Source organism: Phalacrocorax carbo, chromosome 3 (assembly GCF_963921805.1).
Source record: "Phalacrocorax carbo chromosome 3, bPhaCar2.1, whole genome shotgun sequence".
Taxonomy (NCBI): domain Eukaryota; kingdom Metazoa; phylum Chordata; class Aves; order Suliformes; family Phalacrocoracidae; genus Phalacrocorax; species Phalacrocorax carbo.
The window spans coordinates 39,152,058-39,167,281 of NC_087515.1; the positions used below are offsets into that span (position 1 = coordinate 39,152,058).

At 44.6% G+C, this 15,224-nt stretch overlaps 1 long non-coding RNA gene across 2 annotated transcripts; it reads left to right on the plus strand.

Annotated features, from left to right (window-relative positions):
- Positions 1–279: 279 nt before the first annotated feature.
- LOC135312520 (uncharacterized) lies at positions 280–12,257 on the plus strand. Of its 2 annotated transcripts, XR_010372087.1 has the most exons (7): positions 280–1,913; positions 4,173–5,983; positions 6,098–6,147; positions 6,552–6,658; positions 8,012–8,086; positions 8,469–8,713; positions 10,212–12,257. It is a non-coding gene; the product is annotated as an uncharacterized LOC135312520 (long non-coding RNA). The 2 variants fall into 2 exon arrangements; XR_010372088.1 differs by lacking the exon at positions 8,469–8,713 and having other exon boundaries at positions 4,173–6,658.
- Positions 12,258–15,224: the final 2,967 nt, after the last annotated feature.

Genomic DNA, 15,224 nt, shown 5'->3' on the forward strand with positions numbered 1-15,224 from the left:
AGGGGGCGAAGTCGCCGAGACGATGGGCCAGCAGGCATGCCCATCGGGCGCCGCCGGCGCAGCGACTGGCCGGCGACCGCGTCCATCACCGCGCCGCTAGGCTGCCTCGGCACCGCCCCCTCCGTCCTCTCCCTGCCTCTTTGATGTCTGTGGTCTCGGGAAGGGGGAGGTGGCGGGTGCGCGGCGCGGGGCTCCCTGGACGGCATAACAGCGGGCAGGGGCGCGCGCCTGTGGGAGGCCGCGCTGAGAGTGCGGGGGGCCCGGCCCGGCCCGGCCCGGCCCGGCCCAGCCCAGCTCCCCGGCCGGCAGCCCTTTCCTCGCCGACCGCCTCCCCTCGCACCCCCACCGCCTTTGTCTCCTTCTCGGCGCTGCCGGCTGGTGAAGGCGGCGGGGAGCGGCCGGGCCGGCGGTGAAGGCGGCGGTGTGTCCCGTCTCCCGTGAGCGCCCCGGCGCGCCACGGTGCAGCCATGAGCGGCCAAGGTCACACAGCCCTCGGGGAGCCCCGAGGCGGCCCCCGAGGCACCACCTCACCCACAGCCGTTAGCTCCACATCTAGCCCTCAGCCCCCGGCCCGCAAGGAGGAAGCTCGTGTGCTGGTTCAAGTGGGCCGGCGGGGTCTGGTTTTCCTCGGGTGAGAAACAGCTTCCCACAAGCTCGGTGAGCATGGAGAGCTGCCTGGACAGCTGACCGTGTCCCATCAGGGCACTACCGTTTGTAACAGTGCCAATGTGCGCCCGTTGGACTGTGCTGCATTGCATACAGGTCTCTTTGCTGGCAATGCAAGCAGTACGCAGGCCTGCTCAGGCTTCCTTTTTTAGGGAGATGTTGCTGAAAGTGGCTCTTGGAGCCCGTGCCTGTCTGCATAGAATCATGGAACCATCAGACAGCCCAGGCTGGAAGGGAGCTGGAAAGATCATCTGGTCCAGCCTTTTGTGGGACAGAGCCTAGATGAGATTATCTATCACCCTGTCCAGACACATCTTGAAAACCACGCTTTTTGTAGCCACTCTTTCGGTACTGGAATATTGTGATGAGGAGCCGACTCTCCCCCTGCCTCCCCACTCCCCTGCCATCTCTCCTCAAGGGAGATAAGACCTAAGTCAGTCCTTCCTCACAGGGCAGGTTGTGCTGACCTTTGATCATATTTGTGGCCCTCCTGTCTGTCCATGTTTTTATTGAAACATGGGGACCAGAACTGGGGACAGTACTCCAGGTACAGTCTGACAATCGTGGGATGATTGTGCCTCTCTTCCTGTAATAGTAATACCACTGTGGATGCAGCCCAGGATCTGATTTGCCTTTGTTGCTGCAGCAGCGCACTGCTGATTCATGTTCAGCTTGTCTACCAGGACCCCCAGGTCCCTTTGAGCAAGGCTGCTCCCCAGCCACACAGGTCCCAGCCTGTACTGGGCTCTGTTTATGTTGTCCCACGTGCTGGACTTTGTACTTGCCTTTGTTAAACTTTATGCTGTTCTTCCTTCTCCAATCTTCCAGCCTGTCCAGGTCTCCCTTTAGGACAGCTCTCCCTTCTCATGTGTCCACCTCACCACCCCATTCAGTGTCATCGGCAAACTTGGTGAAGGTGCTTTCAATCCCATCATTCAGGTCATTTGTGAAGATGAACAGCATGTCAATCCCTGGGGACCCCACTTGTGACAGGCTGCCAGCCCGAGTACGAAACATTGATCACCACCATCTGAGTGCAGCCTTTTAGCAAATTTTCCATCCATCTTGCAGACCACCTATCCAAACTGTATCATGCTACTTTGTCCAGGCGAAGACTTCCTCATGGATGGAGGCACAGAAAGACGACTTTCAATGTTATAAGTGACTTACAGGACTTTCTAGCTGAATTAGTTTCTGCTGCTGTGGCTGCCAAACCAAGGTGGATGTGGAGTGGAACCCTGCTGAAAGTAGGTCAATGGAGAATGGATATATGATTGTGCGAGTAATTGCTTTTTCAGTTGAGCAGCCAAATAAGAGGGAGGGAAGTAATTCAGAAGACAGCCAAAATAAATGTTGTTATTCTTGTTTTGGTGAGGGGAAAAAAAAAACTCAAAACCCCACTCTTGTGTCAAACAAAACATGTTGTTCAACCTGAAATGGTACTTGTAAGCTAGAAAAGAAAGCAAATGATTTGCTGTTTAAACATTTTCTGTTATCCTGAAACCCACTGGTAAAGGCACTCCTCCAAGAAGTGGGAGGAGGTTCAGTTGATCATGTTGCCATACTGCCTGACATGATTTGATTCTGCATCTCTCAGGTAGCTCGTCTAATCATCTTGTCTACAAACACAGACATTTGATTTAACTCAACTTGCTGTGTTTCTCACTTTCTTGTTTTCCCTTTGTTTCTTAATTTATGTTTTTCTGTCCGTATTTCTTATACTTGTACCTATTTTTGATTTTTAACAAAAATTCATAACTTTGAGAACATACAGTCCACAGGGCTGGAGCTATACATACATCTGTTGTAGGTTCCAATAGTCAATGAGGAACATGCCATCTGTGAACATTAAACTTACTTTTCTTGGCACTTCACTTATTTCTAAACACACTACCAATATTTCTGCTACGGACATAAATGCTTACATGCCAGACAAAATCTCTAGCAAATTAGTTTTATGTGCTAGAGCTCTGGGGTTTTAGCAGACATTTACACCATACCGTTGCAAAAAATAACAGCCTGAGAAATCACAGAACATACCAGAGTTATAGTCAGAAAATGGTATTGAAACGCTGCAATAATTAGTTTTTTCTTTCCCCTGTGTATTTAAAATTGCTTCTCTGAAAATGAGGAAATTACTTACTGTTTGACCAAATTCTTATTTACTGAGTGTTCCAAGAAACAGAAAAGTTTCAGCATGCTTCTGTGCAGCATATGGACTCCAATGTAACTTGGTAGCAGACCCTGCTTTGCAGACTTAATGCGGTATTTAATTATTCCACAGTGGAGATGTTAAGATATTTTTCATACTTAAGTTGTGACATTGAGGCTTCTGCACTAAGCTACTGTGAGGAGCCTTGGAGCAGTCATTCTTTCCGTCTGTGCTTCGTGCAAGAGGAGGGAGGGAATATGGAAATACATGCCAGTTATGTAAGTTTGAAACTGACTCAGCAAAAGGATTTCACTGTTATGTTGCTTGTCAGACCTGTTTCTTTTGTCTAAAATAGAAAGATGAAAGGTGCTAATACTGCCTGAAATAGTTCTTTTCATACAATTTTTATTACCTGGAGCTGATAAACAGAAGTCATGCTTTCAGTACACTGCCCTCCAATAAGAAAAGCAATTAGTGTTATTTACTTACTGCTGTGCAGTAAAGTACAACCACATAATTACATAAAGAGCAGAACAATGACGTGAAGAAAAATCCCCAAACCTGGTAGAAATTTAAACCGCCTAATTATGCACATAGTTTGGAAGTACATGTTGTTACCAGTACAATTTTCTCTCCTGTTCCTTTCCTGCCTGGTGTTTCTTACATCCTTTACTGTAATTCATATTACATTAAGCTATTAGCTCACTGTAACAAGGAATGTTTCTTACCATGCTAACACATTACACTTCCAGTGCTAAGATCAGTGTATTTGGATACCATGGGAATTCAAGTAACAGCTGGAATAAAAATGGGAAACAGTTTTAGTTCGCTTGGCCGTAAGGGAAAACTAATTAGCATGAGTTGATCCAGTAATGACATTCATAATGGGGTATTAACAAGAAGGTAATGCCTAAAAATGGTCTGGATACGACTGTCAAATATGAGGTGAAACTAGTCCTTTAGGCATTACACATTACTGTGCTGAGCATGTTAGGGGTGATATTACGCTAAGACCTGATCTACCCTTTTTGGCTGAGTCAGCAAGAGGTGACATAAAAATGGGTCAGATCAAAGGTACCAAAGCATCCTATACTGGAGAGCTGCCAGCAGTGGGTGCATATAGCGACACGTGAAAAAATGGAATGCACGGAGTGAGAATTCCCAGGTATACTTTCCACTTTCCAGCCATCAGCGGTTTAAAGATCTTCTGAGTCAGAAGCTGCTTCCATACCTTTCTGTTTAATAGCCTTAAGCTGGCTTTTGCCTAGATTTTTTTTCTCATTTATACTTTTTGCTTCCATAAAGGTTCTCCTATAGTGTTCAGTTCTCTGATGTCATCATGTCTCACCCCCAGGTAGCATGTTTTCACATGCACAATTGATAGAAACCAGTGCCAGGGACCTTCCTGGAGCTTGAGGAGAATCGTAAGTAGACATGCAGCTTGCAGGGAAAATGTCAGCACATTTCTCAACACATTGACATGAGGGCTGCTAGCCACAGTTCTCCCTCTCTGGCATGTTGTGTCTGCTGCTGACACAAGCTGTTGCAGCTGAGGGCACGCAACTGCAGAAGCCTCAGTCAAGGACTAAAACCAAGAAAACGACATTTTAAAGGAAAAGTAGTTTCAACACAGGGCTAGTCATTATAAATGGCAAGTTCTGCACAGCTGCTCTGCCACAGTACAATGCAGAAGGCATGCCACAGGGGGATGCCAGCAGGATAGGATAGGAGCAGCACAACCTCCTGAGCCCTACCAGTAAAGGTGCCTCTGTGGCTCATGTAAGCATACATTGGTGGCAAGGGAGGCTCTGCTGCTGCAGGGTTTCATTCTGCAGTTCTTGCTCAGCCAAAACTCAGCTGTTCTGACCAAGGATGGATGCTGACTTGGATGGGAGGCCGACAGCTCTTGGGAAGTTTTGCGTTGCTGGAGTTTGCATGTTCAAGGCTTAAGGCCTTCCTTCCAACAGCACTGATTAGTGTGGTTTTCCCACGTTAATCATTTTGACTCATCCCCTTTTACCAAAAACTCAGGAGCCTACCGCCAGTGGAATCACAGTTACATGTAGGACATAGCATGCAGGTTCAATGTGAAGTCTGGCATGTAGCAATATGAAGGAAGGTTCCACTGGTGTTCGCTACCTAAAGCTGAGGCATGAATGTGTATGGGTTTTGTTCTTTTTTGTATTTAGTCTCAACAGCTTAAGAAATTAGTGCTCTGACCTCCTGCTGGAAGTTACCGCTACCTCAGCATCAGAGGGCTGGTGAAAACACAAGCATACCTGGACAAACTGAACTGGAAAATTTTTCTCATAAAATTTTTTATTATTTTGATTTGGATTTATCCATGTTCTCCTCTAGGCTGGAGAGCACTTACAGCTCCTTGCTACTTGCTACTCTCTTCAGTCACCAGTAGTTTGTAGACACCTACATTTCGGTACTCATTACAAGCCTTTTGAGGCCAAAAATCAGAAGTACTAAGCATGCAATACACTAGTTATTGTCAAGAGAAACTAGGACTGCTCAGCACGTTTGACACTGGTTTGAATACCTAAATCGGTGTGCACGTGGGTCAATAAACAGTTGTAGTACAGGTCAGATCCACTGACCAGTAAGGACTTAAAATCATTGCCTTACATAGCCTTGCACTACTACCAGCACTTTCAAAAGGATCACAAATAATGTGAGATTTAATGTTTCTTAAAGCGTCAGACTCCAAGTAACTCCAAGTTTAATTCTCTAAATAAACTTAGAGAAGTTTACCGCTGTCTAGTCAGTACTTCTGAAAAAAGATTTTCATTCCTTTGATTGCAACTGAAAAACATGATTTGTAAATGCTCCCATGCTGGGACAATCCAGCCGTAGCCAGTTCAAGTGCATGATCCATAAAATCTCACAGGCAAATCTCAGGTTTTCTTCTGGGTGTCCTGACACAAAGTTTTCAAGTGTTTTAGTTTATTACCACTGCTCTTCTGTATATACAGAGTCAGTGCACACATACACGCACACAGAGTTTAAAAGCGATGATGCTGCTTTCTTTCTCCTCAGATCAGTGTAATACTAGGCAATTCACTTAAACCAGTTGCTTACAATCACTCACTGTTTCTTCCTCATTTCCTTACAGCAGAGCTGGCAACCTCAAAATTCTTTTTCAGAACGGAGTGTGAGGTAAAATTGCATCATCTGTGTAATCAAGCCTTAAGCATTTCAAATGGTCCTTGAAAAATATTAAGAATACATTTGTCCAAAAGCTGTCTATATATAAGTCCTCTACCTCTGCAGCAGACTACAGCACCTGCTCACCTCACATGGCAGTGACGCACTTCCCTAAGGTAGTGAAAAATACTCAGAAGAAAACAAGTCATTCTTTTACCAGCGGAAGAGCTGAGGAGCGTGCTCTGGGCACGGCCTGGGCTCCCTGCGTGAGTGGGAGGAAAGCAAAGACTGAGCCCTTGCTTGCTACCTGGGCACTGCCTGTCCTGTGCACCAAGTAAGGCTGAGGCCCCGTGAGCAGATGAATCAATGGCTTTAAAATTAAAGTCCTTATCACAACAAGTTAGGCATGAGGGGACAAAATCAGCCTGCATTTGCAACTTTCATCTTGGCATTTTCCATTATGTATGCTTTTGACTTTGCATATTTAATTCTTTTTCTTTGTAATCTACAGCATGCGTGCTTTCCCTCTGTTAAAAGAATTAAAAGGCAGCCTGACAGGTCATTCTCTGATATTTTTCAGACCTGAGTACAGCAGAGGTGCACCAGCAGACCAGAGCCACTACACTTGTTTTGCTCTAGTGCAGCCGCATCAGAAATAAATGTCCTAGTGTCACAGCTCTTACCCAGGTATGGGGACCCAGGGGGGTGGGGGTTGTTGATATTTTACCTTTTTCATTTGTTTGGCTACCAGCATTCTTTCTTGGATGGACAGTGTAACACATCTGTCTAGTCAGTACTTCCTCTCTCTGGTTCGATTTGCCTTTCTCTGCATAAATACTAGACACCATTTTTTCTTCAAGACATTGTAATGGCACTTTCACATCCCCATCCAGTGCTGGTTTTGATTCTTCTAGACTGTAGCATAAAATAATGGCAGTTCTGAAATTTCTTCTTTTTGCTGGTGGCTTGCTGATCTGTTGGCAAGTCCAGAAGAGGTGGACAGCTCTGGTGCTATACAGATGTGTCACACAGAAGTGCTTTGTTGGCATCTCAAAGCAGCCATTCCACACCCTCTCTTGGCAGCAGGGCTAACTTGTCTCTCCAGGGCTCTGGTATAGGTGAAATGAGCAGCAGAGCCATGGATGCCTTGCTGTCCTAGAAAACTACATTTGGCCATGCCTGAAGTCAGTTCTGCAGCTGCTACACTCATCCCTAGTGCCATTAAATCAAGGACTTTGCAGTGTACCTGGAGTTCATTTACATGCACGTTGCCTGTGCCCTGTGCATAGCAAGGTGCTGTGAAAGAAATACAGGCAACTTCCTTGTCCTGCCTGGCTCAGGAAAAATGAACACAGGATTGTGAGGTGCGAGCAGGACATCGGGGTGTCCTAGTGTGTGGACAGAAAAGAGGACTGACCAACATGGTCTGCCACGGTAAGAGGCTCCGGCTACCTGTCAATATAATACTCTCAGGGCTGCTCATGTAAAATAATCCTGGGGCAGATTCTCCTGCTGAGGAAGGAGACAGCTTTCCCATCCCATGGACATAAATCATGCCCTTAGCCAGCTCTGGCTGTTGCTTACAACCTGAGCTGCCATCTGTGGGCATAGCTATCCAGACACCAGGACTGTCCTCCCTCTCTTAAAATAGCCACTCCATTTCAAAGCAGAGATTTTGGAAGTGTTTTTTTTTTTTTGTTCCTAAGCATTACATCCCCCAAGGAGGGGGTGTGTGTCACAATTCTGGATTTATATGAGGCAACAGTTCCTAAAAGTGAGCAGTGATCAATTTGTGAAGCAGGGGTTGTTTCCCAGAATCACCATTTGGTAAGCACCTGTGAAGAAGAGCTGCCAGAAAGGATATGCATTTCTAAATTGAAATTTAATTGATGTTCCGTCGTTTGCATCTTGCTCTTTGATGGTGAAAACTTAACTGGAGCATAAGGCTCAGTGTCTAAGAGGATGTCTGAACCAGGCGCTTTTTTACAAGTTATTGTATTTGATTTCTAATCTTGATCTCCTTTGTCTCTTTCCATCGAGAATGGAGCAGCACCACTGGACTGCTTTGCTTGCTGTGTCAGGAATGCAAATTGGTGATGGATTATGAACTGACTGGTAAGCAAGAATGCCTACAAGGTGAGACTGGGTGCAGTGCAGAACCCTTATGCTGGCTGGAGATGCTACCTCCCCAGAGCACAAACCAACACCTTATAGATATATTTGCTTAGTCTCCCAGAGTGGTTGTACAGCACAAACACTTTGTAAGCTCAAAGCAGTTCTGCTTACTCATGTCCTTGTGCCGTATGTGGTACATGAGGATTAGTTTTATTGATTAACATTAAAATGTTGTCTCTGCTTATTTTTGCCCATTACAAAGAATGTTCTGCTGGCTAAAGCTAAATAAAACATTTTGTACCATTTCACCTAATTAGCTGCAATAGCCTTGACATAAATCCTTTGTAATTTCCCTATAGCATAACGTTTGCCACCTTTCCAGGCTCCCCAGGCAAGGCACTAGCACAAGGATTTTGACTGGAACAAAGGGGGAGAGTTCCCAAGTATTGCTTCTATTGCTTTCACAAGCAGGAAAAAAGAAAAAAAAAAAAGACGACATCCCACTTTCACTTTGCCCTAACTGACAGCATCTAAACCTGTGTCAACTAAATGGCGGCTGCTGCTGCTGGCAGCCAAAGATGACAACATTGTGGTGGGGGTGGAGGAATCAGGCTCAGTGAATGCATGGTAGGTATCTATATGCAGTCAGCTTTCTCTTACACAAATGCAATACAATTCACCAGCTGAGCTACTCCACGACTATTCCTTTGGCTGGCACAATCTCCCTGCCTGAGGAAATACTGTGTATACAAATAAGGTCTGTGGAGCATCATTGCTGACTCTTTAAGAGCTCCAGTGACTTGGCTAGGAAGTTGCACTTGATGAAGCACATCCTTAGGGTGTCCTTGATACACTTTCTTCGGTGACACACTTCATCTTTTCACACTCCACTTCACAGGAGCATTCATGCATTGTCCAGCTGAGCCACACATGTAGACATGCCACCTACCATACATTGATGTAAGATAAGTCATTTTAATGATATGTGTGAGCAAACTTTCAAGATTTTTTTCCTCATCTTATGATGTCTGTGCTGAAAAGAGTTGCTGCTGAGAAGAAATCATAATATATGCCAGCAAGAATACTTATCTAGCACAAACTAGTTCTCCAGTAGAGGAAGTTTTTTGCAGCCTCTCCCAAGTTCTTAATGTAGCTGCAGCTTTTGCTTTTAATATAACAAACCTACCTAAAGTGCATGTTCTGAATCATTAGCAGCTCATTACAAATGTCAAATATCAAATAATTAATAAAAAAAATTACTCCCAAATTAACCCAAAGAAAAATCTAGTGGTCCAGGAATACCAGTACAGCCCATCCCAGAAATCAAAACTCATTAATTAGCCCTGTCCTGCTCCCTCCAAACCATGGCTTAAAAATCAGAAGTAATTTTTTTGTGGTTAAAATAGTCTGAATTATTTTGGTTTGCTTTGTGGTAACTTGAGACTATCTCATACTTGGATCATATTTTTAATTATGATTTTAAGTCCCCGTGACAACTGCAGATTTCCTGTTTAAGGAAAGCCAAGATTATCCCACATTTGACTCTGTTTTTGGTAAAGAAACAAAGTTTGTTACTCTGCTAAAACTGCAGGTATTGGCCACAGTGGATACACGTAGTATGTTTCAAAACAGCCAATAATCTGTAGAATCAGGTTATACATTGGATTGCTTGTGAAATTTTATCTTCATATGCCTTTTGATTTACTTTTTTGTTTCTTAAAGCTTCTTGCCAGAGAAATACTTTTTTTCCCCCTTGTATTTAGGATTTTACATATTAAATATTGTTTTTTACTGGAGTGCTCTGTAACAATTTTAAGATTTTGGTACATCACAATTCACCAGGCTAAAAATGCAGCCAAATTTTTTTATACAATAGCAGAAAACTTAGCCCAAGAGCTTTATAAAATGGCCATAGGAAATTCTCAGATAATAAAATTGAAACATCACAACACGTTTAATACAGAACAGACACTTTAATGATTCTCATAGCTGAAGCCTGCACAATTGGACTGTTGTGAATTAGAAGTTTGGCTCTCTAATTAAAAAAAAAATCGAAAAAAAAATATAAAGAGCCATGAGTCCTTGCAATGAAGCATTTCTGGATTTCCTGTGTATTTTTTTTCAGGGTCCTCCTTGATGAAGTCTATCATCCTGTCTTACCCTGGGATTTCTGTGATCTTTAGGCATTATCCTTAGAGGCGCTACACAAGTAATCTTGGCTACATCCACACTGTGAGGGGATGAGGGCCTGGGAACACCAAACCATGTCCTCTTGACCACCAACCAGGCAGGTATCAGCTGTGGGCTGGGTGTCAACGTGTCTGCCCAGGTCTGGAGGGACAGGCAGGCTGAGCACCCCACACCCAGCATGCAGAGGCTCTCCCTGCCTCCACGGGGCTCCAGGGTATAAGTGCAAGTGCAGGGGCTGTGGCTTGGTCATAAGAGCAGTCCTGGACAGCCGTTTACTGCAAGGTCAGCATCACCCTTGGCTTTCCAGGGCTGTTACTCCATAGAAAAATCACCTGGCTTTAGCTGCACCAGTGACGTTAGATACAAGCCTCATGTAGAAACATGTGGGCATGCCAAAGGGTGCTTTATCCAGCATTGCCTGGGGAGAAGGGGGCTGCTCATATAACTCCCCGCTAGGCTGCTTTTAAGTCTGTTGGTAAAGCATTACACTTCATCAGCAGAGTTGTGTAGGCACAAAACCTGTGTGTATGCTATGCTTAAATTTGGAGGGGGAGAGGTGGATCTGCACATCTACATGTGTGAAATAAGTTCTTTATCACCTGCTGACTGCAAGCCAAGCACACGCCCCTCACATCTGAAGGCCCAGTTTTGTCCTGCTTGGTTTCCCCAAACACCTTCCCTTCCTGTATGTTGCTGTTATTCAAACAGGAACTGTTTGTGTTCACAGCCTTTAGCAGATGATGTAGTTCTTTTATCTCTGTTTGGCATCTCCCTGCCTGTTGCCGATGCAGCTGGGTACACATCTGAGAGCGAATTTTCTAGGACAGCACTGTGAGGCAAAACACTTTCCCTATTTGTTTTCTCTCTCCTTTCATTCTAGCTCCTCATGCCCTCTTCTCTGAGCCCTTTTTTATATCCTACTCCCCTTTTGCTGGTCTCTGTCTGCAAAACCGAAGTGGTACTTGTTGCTGGTGCTGGGACCCTATGTAGGTCAACCCCTGTGAGTCATGAATCTGAGCTACAGTCACCCTGCAGCTGCATCTTAATGCAGGAGGATAATCTGTCCAATCATTTCGTGTGCCCCTGCCTCTCTTCTGCTTCCTTGGCAGATACCAGAAGTGCCGTGCCATGTCATCCCACCTGGCTGCAAGCTGCACAAAAATCCCTGGCTCATCAGGCCAGGAGCCCAAAACAACTTACAGATCTTCCTGTTTGGTGCCTCCTTCATGACCATGCAGAGCCATGAGCACGGGGCTGTCCTACTGCTGGGAAATGCTTCTGCACAGTGCCCTTTCAAGCAAAAGCCCCACAGCCCACAGGACTGCAATTTAAAATGTCACACAGAAATGTTCTGTGCCTGGAGATGGAGGGGGGAGCTGGTGTCTGCCAGCTGCAGGATTGCTCTGAAAGGCTCTTTTGTCTGCAGTGAGACCCCTTACTTTCTCCAGAGCTGCAGGTCCATACAGCAGTTACTTCATTAAAAAAAAAGTTGAATGACACAGAGCTGTCCTCCTTGTCACGTTCCTGCTTGACTTGCTTAGGTGCTTTTAAAACCCCTGTAAGCCCCCAACCTATTGCTCTGAGGGCCCACAGCACTGAAAAACAGTCTCAGCACAACCTTCAGTCCATTTTCTACCAGTTTTCAGTAACAGAAATGGAAACTAAATCCAGATCTTCACACCCATCAAAAACCTCAGCCACAAGGCTGTCCTACCATTTCATGTGCTGCTTTTATTTTTGAAACTTTAGACCTGTGACACATCCTCTAAAAAGGTTAAATTCAAAATTAGCTGCACGAGCATAGAAAGGAAAGTCTGTCTCTCAGTGTATATTACAGTAGAGTATCCAGCCCCCTCCAAAACAAAATGGAAGTGTCTCTGGTTCAAGGCAGCCTACACAACAGTGAGCTGCAGGAGCTGTAAGCTATTATTTAGCTCCCAAGGAAAGTAATTACTATAGCAACCAACACATCCGAATGGCTCTTTGGCTGCTACTAAGACACAAACAACTTGTGCACAAAGACACATCTGAAACGTGCTGTGCAAAGTGTTCTTGGGTAGCTGTGTTTTTTTAAGAGCTTTATAAAATGTGCATAACTGGCTCCTGATAAATGACTGCCAGAATAACAGCAAGCAATCGTACCGCACCATGATCCTAAAATAACCTAATCAATGGCTCAGTATATTTGCTTCTGAAGAGATGAAGCAAAAAAAGCACAGGCTCCATTTTAAGCCTGTGTGCTGGGAAGTACCCAGCAGAGCTGAAGGTACATTCAATAAACAGACAATAAAATGGTGGGGAGAATGTCTCTCCTTTTGTTCGGTGTACCCGTGCAAACTCCGTGCAGGCTTTAGTGCCAGCTTGTCCCCTTGCGCTTATACTAAGTTTGTTGGAAAAGGGGATTACAGCCTTCTAATGCTGGAGGATATAACAAGTGATGTCTGTGTTCTTTTCTGTGTCTGTGCAGCAGCCAGCCCCAACAGACCCCATTTCCAGTTGCACTGCTGGATACACTACTGTTGCTATCAGTGAATAAGTAAGCTTCTTGGGTAACAGCAAACTGTAATCATTGGCCATTGCTTAAGTATTACAGCATTTGGAGTGTCTCTCAAATGAGCTTGATTGTTTCTGGGCTCTTCATGGTGGTGAGACAAACAGTTCACATCCCCAAAACAGAAGATCTGGTCCAAGCAACCTGGCCCAGGAGTACTGTCCAAAGATTCCCCACAGGGCAGATACGGACATGTCACCTCTCTCAAGGATGGTGAGTGGCATTAACGTCACGCTCTGCTATGTTACACAAGGCAGCTCTGCTGAAAATGGGGGTTATGGATCTGGGTAACTCAGAACAGAGTTGGATGCTGCAAGTGAGCACAAACCTGAATTGCCTTTTAAGATTTTTTTTCGTCAGTTGAGTCCTAAAGTCTTGCTCTGGTCCAGAATAAACTGAAAATCACATCTGGGTTTAAAATAAAGACAAAATTACAGAAGAAAGTGTAGTGACGTAATTTATTACAAAAGTGCCTTAGGACCAAGCAAAAAGGGTATTGTGACAGCAGGTACTGCATGACAGAGTTTTGGTTGACTGTAGCCTTTCAAGCAAAGTAACTTTATTTTGGATTAATTAAAAACATCCGAAAAAAAAGCACAAAAATGAAGCATCCATAAGAAAACAGCACAAGCATGTGTAAAATCTGATGCCTCACTTCTGCCTTGCAAAATGGTAGCTGCCCCACAGGTACCTGGAATTTCCAAGCTGCTGATGTCAGGGTTATAAATTCTCTTCTGTAATTTTTCTCATAACAAGTTCATTTTCTGACAGTACTTGCCAGTGCATTAAATGGCTCCCATACAAAAAAAACCCAAGTAAACCTCAAACTGTTATTTTTCAGAGTGTGCCTTTTTATTAGCTATTGGTGGGGGAAAGACAGGACCAATCACTCACAGGCTGACTTCCCAGTTTGCCTTTGCTACTAAACAGAAATCTCGTGCCTGGTTTAGAGGAGCTGGGGCCAGGCATGTAGCCTGCCTTCATGCCATGCCTCTGCTATACCTGCAGGGTCACTGGCTGTGATAGAGCGGATAAATACTTGTTCCTCACAAACATTTTGGGTTTTGGGTTGCAAAAGGCTTCTGCAGTACCTTTTTGGTGAGAGTGAGGGGAGGTACAGAGAAGAGAGCTAGTGCACTGCCCAGCTGCTTCTGAAAAGCTGCAATGCAGAGAAGTGAAACCAAAGTCTTGGAGATGTGCAGCAAAGCTTTTCTGAACACTCACCAACTGTGGAAGTGCCCTGCTGCCGACATCAGGCATGTACACAGTTTTCTTCTGGGAAGAAAGAAGAGAAGAATGCAGGGAGCTTGCATTTGACCCTCACTGTAAGAAAAACTCAGTGCCACAGTGAATAAGTCCTGAAACAAACTCTCTCTCAAAAATAGGAATGACCAAGAAGAAAATCCAGTGTAGTGAGATGCTGAACACGACTCGCTTGTATCGTGCCTCTTCCCTTTGTCTGCCTACCCCATTTGCCACAGGTAAACAGGTAGGATACACACAAAGGTGAACGATGAGAAATCCTGTAGGTAATGAAGCAAGACTCTTGAAATACCTTGCTCAAATCTTGAAGCTGACATTGCTCCACTGCCCTTACTGTTTTGTGCAAGATTCAATCCTGTGCAAGCTGGTTTCTTTTCTGGTTTATCTGTCAGCTTGAAAATTGGGTGGATGGTTCATTAACAGATTTGTCTTGTGGTATTGCTTTTGCACCTGCACACTCTTAGATGTCGCTGGGGCTTGAGTGATCTTGCATCTGTGAAGATATGTGAGAAAATGAAAGAGTGTGTATGACTATTATATCAGACAAAGGGTTGCATCTGGACCTTCTCTGGTGTGAATCAGAGAAGTAAATAAAAATGGCAGCTCCTGTCATGTCAAAAAAACACACCTTAATGAAAACCTGTCTTTGTGAAGCAGAAATTCTTCCTATGTCTGGAGAAGCACATTAAGAGAGGTATTGAGGAAGCCAAGGTGCTAAGGAGTGAGCTTCTAGGAATGCTTTGCACATGAAAATACTCATGAATTGTTTATAAATGCAGCTGCCCTCTCTTCCACCTGCCAGGAGCCTTCCTCACTCCAAAGTCTGTGCTGCTCCCCAGCCTGTTTCAAACAGGAGATGGTATTGATGAGCAGTAAAAAGCATGTTTACTTGCAGTGTCATTTTTAGATCGAGAGCACTGGTTGTGAAGGTGCAGAAGGAAACACAGGAACAGCTGTTTGTGTTACAGTACAAACACAATGCCATCATTAACAAAGAAGTGCAGGTTTCAAAACCACTTCTGCTCAGCCCCAGGTGGGAGGTTTTGTTTCTGTGTTGGCTTGGAATCTGTAGTTTGCCTTGTTGATGTGTTGGAAATTAGTATTTATCAACTATTCATTGGTTGATTTAGTTTT